This window comes from Entelurus aequoreus, linkage group LG11 (assembly GCF_033978785.1).
Source record: "Entelurus aequoreus isolate RoL-2023_Sb linkage group LG11, RoL_Eaeq_v1.1, whole genome shotgun sequence".
NCBI lineage: Eukaryota > Metazoa > Chordata > Actinopteri > Syngnathiformes > Syngnathidae > Entelurus > Entelurus aequoreus.
In genome coordinates this window covers 36353532-36362476 of record NC_084741.1, presented here as the reverse complement: position 1 = coordinate 36362476, position 8945 = coordinate 36353532, and the positions used below count along the sequence as shown (strand labels likewise).

The following is an 8945-nucleotide window of genomic DNA, read 5'->3' as shown; positions in this document are numbered from 1 at the left end:
GAAACAGCTTTAATAAAAACCAAGTGCACACAAACCTTGTGTTTTCAGCTTCTGGAAAACAAAAGTGAACAGGGCAGACAGCACAACAAGGAAAAGGTCGCCATGGGTGAAAATGAAAGATGGGAGCGGCCCACGGGTCAACTCCACCCTCCGCATTAATGGTAACATGCAAAGACCCCATTGCCATCCTGTCAACAACTTACAATGTCTGAGTGACAATCTGAGACAAAGATGGCAACAATGCAGCCCTGTGCTATTCACTGCTTCACCGACAAGCCTGCTCTTTGATTTATGTATGGAGCTGCATGCTAAAAAGTTGGCGTTTCAAAGGAATAAGGCCAGAATTTATGATGCGCCTGTTTAACAAATATGACATCATACAGAGACTGCTAATGTGCAACTTCCTTCCCCCTTCAGTGATTTCCGACATCCATGCTGTTCTTGACATTTACTCCCATATACGTTGTGCCCCTCTTGAATAGTTTTTTTATTTTTATTTTTTTAAGTATCCGTTCAGCGAATGTCAGTGAACCATGCAAGATTTGACCAAAACTTGTGCCGTCTCACTCGCTAGCATTAGCTAGAATTAGATGGCTGACATAATTTAGTTTCACTATCGATGGCTCCAAAAGAAGTGAATGTGAAGGACTGTACCAATAGGAAGTGGATATTATTCATTGAATTAAAGAAATAAATCATCAAGGCCAGCATGTAGCTTAGAGCAGTGCTAACATTAGCGTAAGTTTGACAATGGATGGCAGTGACAGTTTTAGTGAAGTTTGCAGAAGAGACAGGTTTATGGAATATAATTTAGTATGGCAAGTTGTAGTATGTGATGGATGGAGAAGGCAGGGAATTCTAGTTCACACTCCAATACAGGTGGCGGTAATACACCTTTGTGCCCGGCCATAAAACTATAAGAAGAAGAAAACGCTCACTTCTTTTTGGAGATGAAAGGGTATGCATACCAAGTTTGGGAGCAGCGTTGGGAGAGGATTGTACGCAAGTAAGGGATGTAACAATATAGAACATTTCATATTACGGTTAATGTTACCAAAATTGTTATAATTATTGTTGTAAGGAAATGCAAGGCAGGTTTATTTACACGTCACAATTTGCATACAAGAACATTTAAAAGTGCTTTACAGAAAATCACGAGAAGGCAAAACTAAAAACATAAAAATGATAAAAAATAATCCTAACTCAACTTAAAATCATCATAAACAATCATGAATTAAATTAAAATCAAAAGGTGTGGATAAAATAGTTTCAACTGTCATATGCACAATTGAATACACGTATTTTCAACCTGAACTTCAACATTGCCAACAGTAGCCACGTGTACATGGACAACATTTATTTCATCTGGTCATCATTTGGATTAGAATGTTACTATGTACATGAACCCTGAAAAAAAATCTTGATATTACGTGCATTTTCATGCATTACACCTTAAATCGGAATACTTTACTTTGACATGCGCATAACCTAACATAAACGGAAAGGTGTGTTATTGTTTGTGCTATGCCGCAATCTTTTGGACAAGTTTGCTCACTGCAGATGCTGAAAAAGTAGTGACTTTCCCTGTAAACAATAATGGATTTGTGCGTTTCTGCTTATCCGACGTTATCACGGTATTTGTTTATCTGTTTTTCCTTCTGTTCACTACTTTTGTTTTACCTCTCTTTTTAAAATGGAGCTGTTCCGTGCCTTTAATGTTGTGATTATGTGCGTGTTGCAACCAATCTCCTCGTTACGACATTCTGTGTATGTGTCTGTGGTTAGCAGTTAGCACTTGGAGTAGCTGTAATGTTGTGAATAGAACAGGTCATTTTGACGACAACTGGATCCCTTCTTTTATTGTTACATCGACACATGACACTCTAGACCGGGGGTCAGCAACCCGCGGCTCTCGAGCCGCATGTGGCTCTTTGGTGCTGCCCTAGTGGGTCACTGAGGCATTTCTAAAAAAGGATTGAAAATGGAAAATGATGGTGGGAAAATATTTTTTTTGTTTTAGTATGTTTTTTGTTTGAGGACAAACATGACACAAACCTTCCCAATTGTTAGAAAGCCCACTGTTTAAAATGTCTGTGTGTATGCTTCACTGATGGGAGTACTTAGTGAACATCATTTTGTCCTCCTAATTTTGGCAGTTTTTCGGGTGGTAAAAAGCTGCTGGTATTATTGACTTAATGTGGCTGTTAAAGTTTAAGTCTGAGTCCATTATTACCTCTAGCTTTCTAACAAGATTATTAGGTTTCAGGGAGAGGCTCTCAAGGTGACTAATAATAGTTTCTCTTTGCTTCTGTGGGCTGATGACAATGATTTAAATTGTGTCTGAGTTTAGCTGTATTGTTTATTGTGTTCAAAAAGTACTGATACACACACAAATCTTTTGATTTAAGTTTTATTCAAATAAATTATTAACATAAGTAGACAAAAAATTTAATTTCTTGGTAAAAGAAACATTAAATATTGTTCTGGCCTCTTAAGAACCATTTAATTTTTTCATTTAAGTTTTTAAAAGTGTTTATATTCTTTTGTTTTAACTTGTAGAAGTTTTAGAATGTTTTTTTTAATGATAAAAGTAAACAATACTGGTTTACTCTGTGACATGATGTGAGTTCACTTCCTGTTGTAGACACCTCTGTTCGTGTCATATTCCTCCAAGTATAGATGGAGCCTGTAGGTTTAATGTGTACAATTGAATATATTACTTGCTCGGACAGCAATACATTTATACAAGTTTAGATATGTTTCTTATTAGGGAAATAGGTTAATGTCTCTTGTATTCATATTAGCATTTAAGCTGGCTAGGAATCTACTGTAGTGCTAGCCTGTCAATCAGTTTATCAAAGTGCAGTTAACAATACTTTTTTTTCCTATCATTTAAATTTGTAACGATACTACGAACTAATCGAGAGTTTTATTGTGGTTTACCATTAATACCGTTTATCGTTACATCCTTAGTACACTCATAGACACCCTCCCTACGTTCACGACTTATCTCCTTAAATCCTTCAGTGCCTAACGTGGCCTGCGAGCTGGATAGCAGCGTTGAGTTGAAAACTAATTATTGGCACTTGTCTTTATGAGTTTAATTGGTTTGGTTGCAAACCTATAACTCAAAATACTTGTTTCTCAAATCAATGTCCCCCATTGAATTAAATTGGAATTCAATTATTGGCCCGCAAAAACACCATCTTTTTACCATGTAAAATACTTTCGAATAAGAAAATCCAACTTTGAATATTGTATAAAAACAATACAATAGTGTGTGCTACAAACAACTAGAGTGGTGAAGTAGTGTAATAACTAGGGATGTCCCGATACAACTTTTTCTCCAGGTTTCAACAAGTCAAATTTAATATTTTTAGAGAGTCTAATTAATAAAAAAATGAATACGCATTTCACAACCATACTGGCAAAATAAGCATTAATAGTAGGTCTGTGAATCTTTGGGTGTCCCACGATTCGATTCAATATCGATTCTTGGGGTCACGATTCGATTATAAATAGATTTTTTTTTCAATTCAACACGATTCTCGATTCAAATACGATTTTTTTCCCCGATTCAAAACGATTCTCTATTCATTCAATACATAGGATTTCAGCAGGATCTACCCCAGTCTGTTGACATGCAAGCAGAGTAGTAGATTTTTGTAAAAAGCTTTTATAATTGTAAAGGACATTGTTTTATCAACTGATTGCAATAATGTAAATTTGTTTTTAACTATTAAATGAAAAAAAATTATGACTTATTTTAACTTTGTGAAAATATTGGACACAGTGTGTTGTCAAGCTTATGAGATGCGATGCAAGTGTAAGCCACTGTGACACTATTGTTCTTTTTTTTTTTAAATACATGTCTAATGATAATGTCAATGAGGGATTTTTAATCCCTGCTATGTTGAAATTGTAACTAATATTGATACTGTTGTTGATAATATTCATTTTTGTTTCACTACTTTTGGTTTGTTCTGTGTCGTGTTTGTGTCTCCTCTCAATTGCTCTGTTTATTGCAGTTCTGAGTGTTGCTGGTTCGGGTTTGGTTTTGGAATTGGATTGCATTGTTATGGTATTGCTGTGTATTGTTTTGTTGGATTGATTAATTAAAAAAAAAAAAATTACAAATAAAAAAAATAATTAAAAAAAAATGAGAATCGATTCTGAATCGCACAACGTGAGAATCGCGATTCGAATTCGAATCGATTTTTTCCCACACCCCTAATTAATAGTCTTGGTTTAATTTCTGGTACAGTACGGGAAATAAATTCAAACCAAAGTGGAGGGCCACTTTGACACATTTTGTGCATTAACACGCGAAGTCCCAGAGAAGGGTCAATTGACACTTTTACCTAGAAAACACACAAGAGGGTCATTTGACCCCTAGTCCCCCCTGTGGACACTCCTTTTGTTATGAAAATGTGGCTGTTAGTGGCACACGGCAGGGGGCCACTTGAGCCTGTGTGGGGGAGGGGACCTTACAGCTCAAGCTTTAGTTCTGAGGTAGGTTGTGTGTGTTTTTGCAAGGATCAACAGAATGAAGGGATCAACACTCTGACATTTATTGTTAAAAAAAATACAAAACAAAACATATTTACAAAGAATGAAAAAGCAACTGTTTTCCCAGTTTTGGTGTGGAGGGTTGTTGCAGAAGCAATTGTTATTTTTGTGTGCCAAAAATAGTTTAAAAAAAAAAATTTACAAAGAAAAAAGCATATTTACAAAGAATGAAAAACCATGTCCATGTAAACGTGACTGACATACATTTGAGCAGTCACTCACAATCCTGGCACTGCCATTGCTCCTTTCGGCATTTCCCACATGTATAATTTTTCTGTCTACCTAGACAAACTGCCCCTAACAGCCTCATTACCATAACAAAATGAGTGATTAGTGTATTCGGGAAAAGCGTCGGGCCAAATGACCCCTCTCTGGGTCTTCTAGGTAGACAGAAAAATGCTGGGACTTCTAGTGTTAAAGATGGTAAAACTGACACACACCGACCAATATTTACTCTTTTCCTCCGATCATTTTACAGCAAAAAACAATCAGTCATGAGGACATTCTATCAACAGGTCAAAACCATAAGAGAAGAAGACACAAACTTCAAAAAATAGGATAGGAATGCGTGAAACACAAGGAAAAGGGTATAAATATAAAACTCCAAAATAAAACCTAACGCAAAAACAAAGAGGTGATAATCATACCTACATCAGGAGAATAACAAAACCAATACAACAAGTGCAATGTTTTTCACGTCACAGGTGTGCTTGAAGCTCATCGAGAGAATGCCAAGAGTGTGCAAAGCAGTAATCAGAGCAAAGGGTGGCTATTTTGAAGAAACTAGAATATGAAACATGTTGTCAGTTATTTAACCTTTTTTTGTTGAATACATAACTCCACATGTGTTCATTCATAGTTTTGATGCCTTCAGTGACAATCTACAATGTAAATAGTCATGAAAATAAAGAAAACGCATTGAATGAGGAGAAGGTGTGTCCAAACTTGTGGCCTGTTCTGTACATGCAGTGCTCCACGCCATAGTCTGCTGGCGGGCAGCACGGGCAGAGTCAGGAACAGACCCAACAAAGCAACCAACTCCGTCCTCGGCTGCCCGCTAGCTCTCGGCCAATGTCCAGTCCGCGCGAATGACTGAGAATGCGTCCAGGAAGACGGAGGTGTCAATCAACCATTTGTTTTCCTCCTAATTGTGCTTCTAAGATAAAGATTGTCAATAACGAACAAGAAGGTCCACTCCGTTCATTTATTTCTGCTCCGAAATAAACATGCTCAGCTGATGAGAGTGATGCAGAGTCAACCCTCTTGTACGCTGTTTGAAAGCATGAACCGAAAAAAAAAAAAAAACCACCAACATGGCAATTCAAGGATAACGGCTAAATCATCGAGTCCATTTACAGTTAACGTTCATGTCATTGATTTATTAACTGGAGGTGCCTTTGAGTTGCTTTTTCCTTCTTTAACTTAGATATCCAGTGTCAATCAAAGTGGCCTGTAAGACATTGCAATCACTTACAGTTATACAGTTGCCACCATCAGCAATTCAGCTGCGACAAACAGGCCTTTATGCTTCCTACACGATTGGCAGTGAGAGTGTTCCAACTGGCGCCGCACCAAGCAGTTGACTGTTAGTGACACTCAAACAGCAGTAGGCCTGACAGTAGAAGAAAAGACTCATTAATACTGGATGCATTCAAGTCTGTCAGATACGCTGACATCTTTCCTGCTGCAGGCAGCGGGAGACGGCACACAAGCAGATTACACAGCAGGGGACATCCTCCTACCGCCGCTATTTAGCAAATATTGCAGCGAGCTTTGAGCAGATGTGAGACAGGAGCAACATCTGTCATCATGAGACTGCAAAAAGGAACTCGATCCAGAAGCCTTTAGTCACGAATGTCTGCTTTCTGTCGGCTTCACTGCGGCAACGGTATCCCTTTACTGCACCTGAGGCAATGCAGAGCAGCGTGCTCATTATCAAATCAAACAAACATGCACGGAATACAAGAAAGGCCCACCCACTCCCCAATTAAATGAAAACTGGGCACACTAACAAAGAACACGGCGTGCCTGTCGAGGTGAAGTCCGACGCTGCTCAAGTAATCCTAACAATGAACTTCATGTGGTTCCTAATAAACTTTATGGTTCTTTCGTGGTCCAACATTTCATGCGCATGCCCAGGTGATGGCTAATCACGCCAAGCCAATTTTAAACTGGTTGTTGCTGCTTGGAGGTCACCCATTCAAAATACCATATATATTTTTAATGTGGTCACAAAAAAGTATTGATGATTAGCTTCATCATCACCAGACTGCATTACTAGTTCAAAGGCTTCATGTCAGGCAGAACAAGACATGAAACCTGGCTCCTATTCGACATCAAGACAAGGTCTGTTGAAACGTATATGGGAGGAAACCTGTATACAGAGAACAGCAGGGTTTTATTAAAATACCGTTTATTTTGTGAATTCTGCAACCAGCCTCAGCAAACGACTAAACAAAGTGTGCAGTTTCCATGGCGAAGATACTTCTTTAACCATTGACCAGCCATGCATATTTGTGAACACACAGTGCACTGCTCTGTCAATGATACTCTTACACGTCGCTCCACGCACAAAGCAGCCAGCTGGTACTCCTCGGTGTTTAGATTTCACAAGGCTACTTCATTTATTTTATTTTAAATGTATCCTAACTTGCGTTTGAGCTGGTCAACAATGTCCAAGTGTGCCCAGAAGAAAATTTTAAATATTGAAAGGAGAGCTATCCTACAAACGTAAAAGAGCTGAAAGGATGCATAGTTGAATAGTTGTGGCCTTCACAACAAGAGTGTTTTTTTAATGTGCTGGACTCGTAACTGCTCGTCCAAAATACACTATATTGCCAAAAGTACTTGGCCACCCATCCAAATGATCAGAATCAGGTGTATAAAAATCAAGCACTTAGGCATGGAGACTGTTTCTACAAACAATTGTGAAAGAATGGGCCGCTCTCAGGAGCTCAGTGATTTCCAGCGTGGAACTGTCATAGGATGCCACCTGTGCAACAAATCCAGTCGTGAAATGTCCTCGCTCCTAAATATTCCAAAGTCAACTGTCGGCTTTATTATAAGAAAATGGAAGAGTTTGGGAACAACAGCAACTCAGCCACAAAGTGGTAGGCCACGTAAACTTACAGAGAGGGGTCAGCGGATGCTGAAAAGCATAATGCAAAGTGGTCGCCCACTTTCTGCACAGTCAGTTGCTACAGAGCTCCAAACTTCATGTGACCTACCAATTAGCCCACGTACAGTACGCAGAGAGCTTCATGGAATGGGTTTCCATGGCCGAGCAGCTGCATCTCAGCTATGGATGCAGTGGTATAAAGCACGTCCCACTGGACTCTAGAGCAGTGGAGACGCGTTCTCTGGAGTGATGAATCACGCTTTTCCATCTGGCAATCTGATGGACGAGTCTCGGTTTGGAGGTTGCCAGGAGAACGGAACATGTTGGACTGCATTGTGCCGAGTGTGAAATTTGGTGGAGAAGGAATTATGGTGTGGGGTTGTTTTTCAGGAGTTGGGCTTGGCCCCTTAGTTCCAGTGAAAGGAACTTTGAATGCGCCAGGATACCAAAACATTTTGGCCAATTCCATGCTCCCAACCTTGTGGGAACAGTTTGGAGCGGGCCCCTTCCTCTTCCAACAGGACTGTGCACCAGTGCACAAAGCAAGGTCTATAAAGACATGGATGACAGAGTCTGGTGTGGATGAACTTGACTGGCCTGCACAGAGTCATGACCTGAATCTTTGGGATGAATTAGAACGGAGACTGAGAGCCAGTCAGTGTGCCAGTCAGTGTGTGACCTCACCAATGCATTTCTGGAAGAATGGTCAAAAATTCCTATCAACACACTCCGCAACCTTGTTGACAGCCTTCCCAGAAGAGTTGAAGCTGTAATAGCTGCAAAAGGTGGACCGACATCATATTGAACCTTATGGGTTAGGAATGGGATGGCACTTCAAGTTCATATGTGAGTCAAGGCAGGTGGCCAAATACTTTTGGCAATATAGTGTATCAAAAACACTCAATGGTTCCAAGAATGACGAGAGACAAACAAATCATATCGTATGTTCCCAAGCCAAGTATTTCTCAAGTAGCAATAGACACCTTGAGTCCATATGAGTGGAACTGTGCGAGAGCGCCACCGATTTTTATGAGCACCAGAAAAATCTCCATGCTAGTAAAACCCACCACACCTGGCTGAATAAAATCACTCAAATAATCCACAAAGTCAGTGTCATAAAAGCGAATACATATATGGTTGCTGTCGACATGACCCCAGGATATAGAGATGGTAGGCAAAGTCTTTTAGATAGGACTAGGCAGGCAAAAAATAAAGTGGTCACAATGAACATAACAAAACGGTCTTCTTTCGTCTCCAT

At 39.5% G+C, this 8945-nt stretch overlaps 1 protein-coding gene across 4 annotated transcripts in view; it reads right to left on the bottom strand.

Annotated features, from left to right (window-relative positions):
* fhod3b (formin homology 2 domain containing 3b) overlaps positions 1-8945 on the bottom strand; it is a 249433-nt gene that overhangs the window by 192221 nt on the left and 48267 nt on the right. The window lies entirely within an intron of this gene.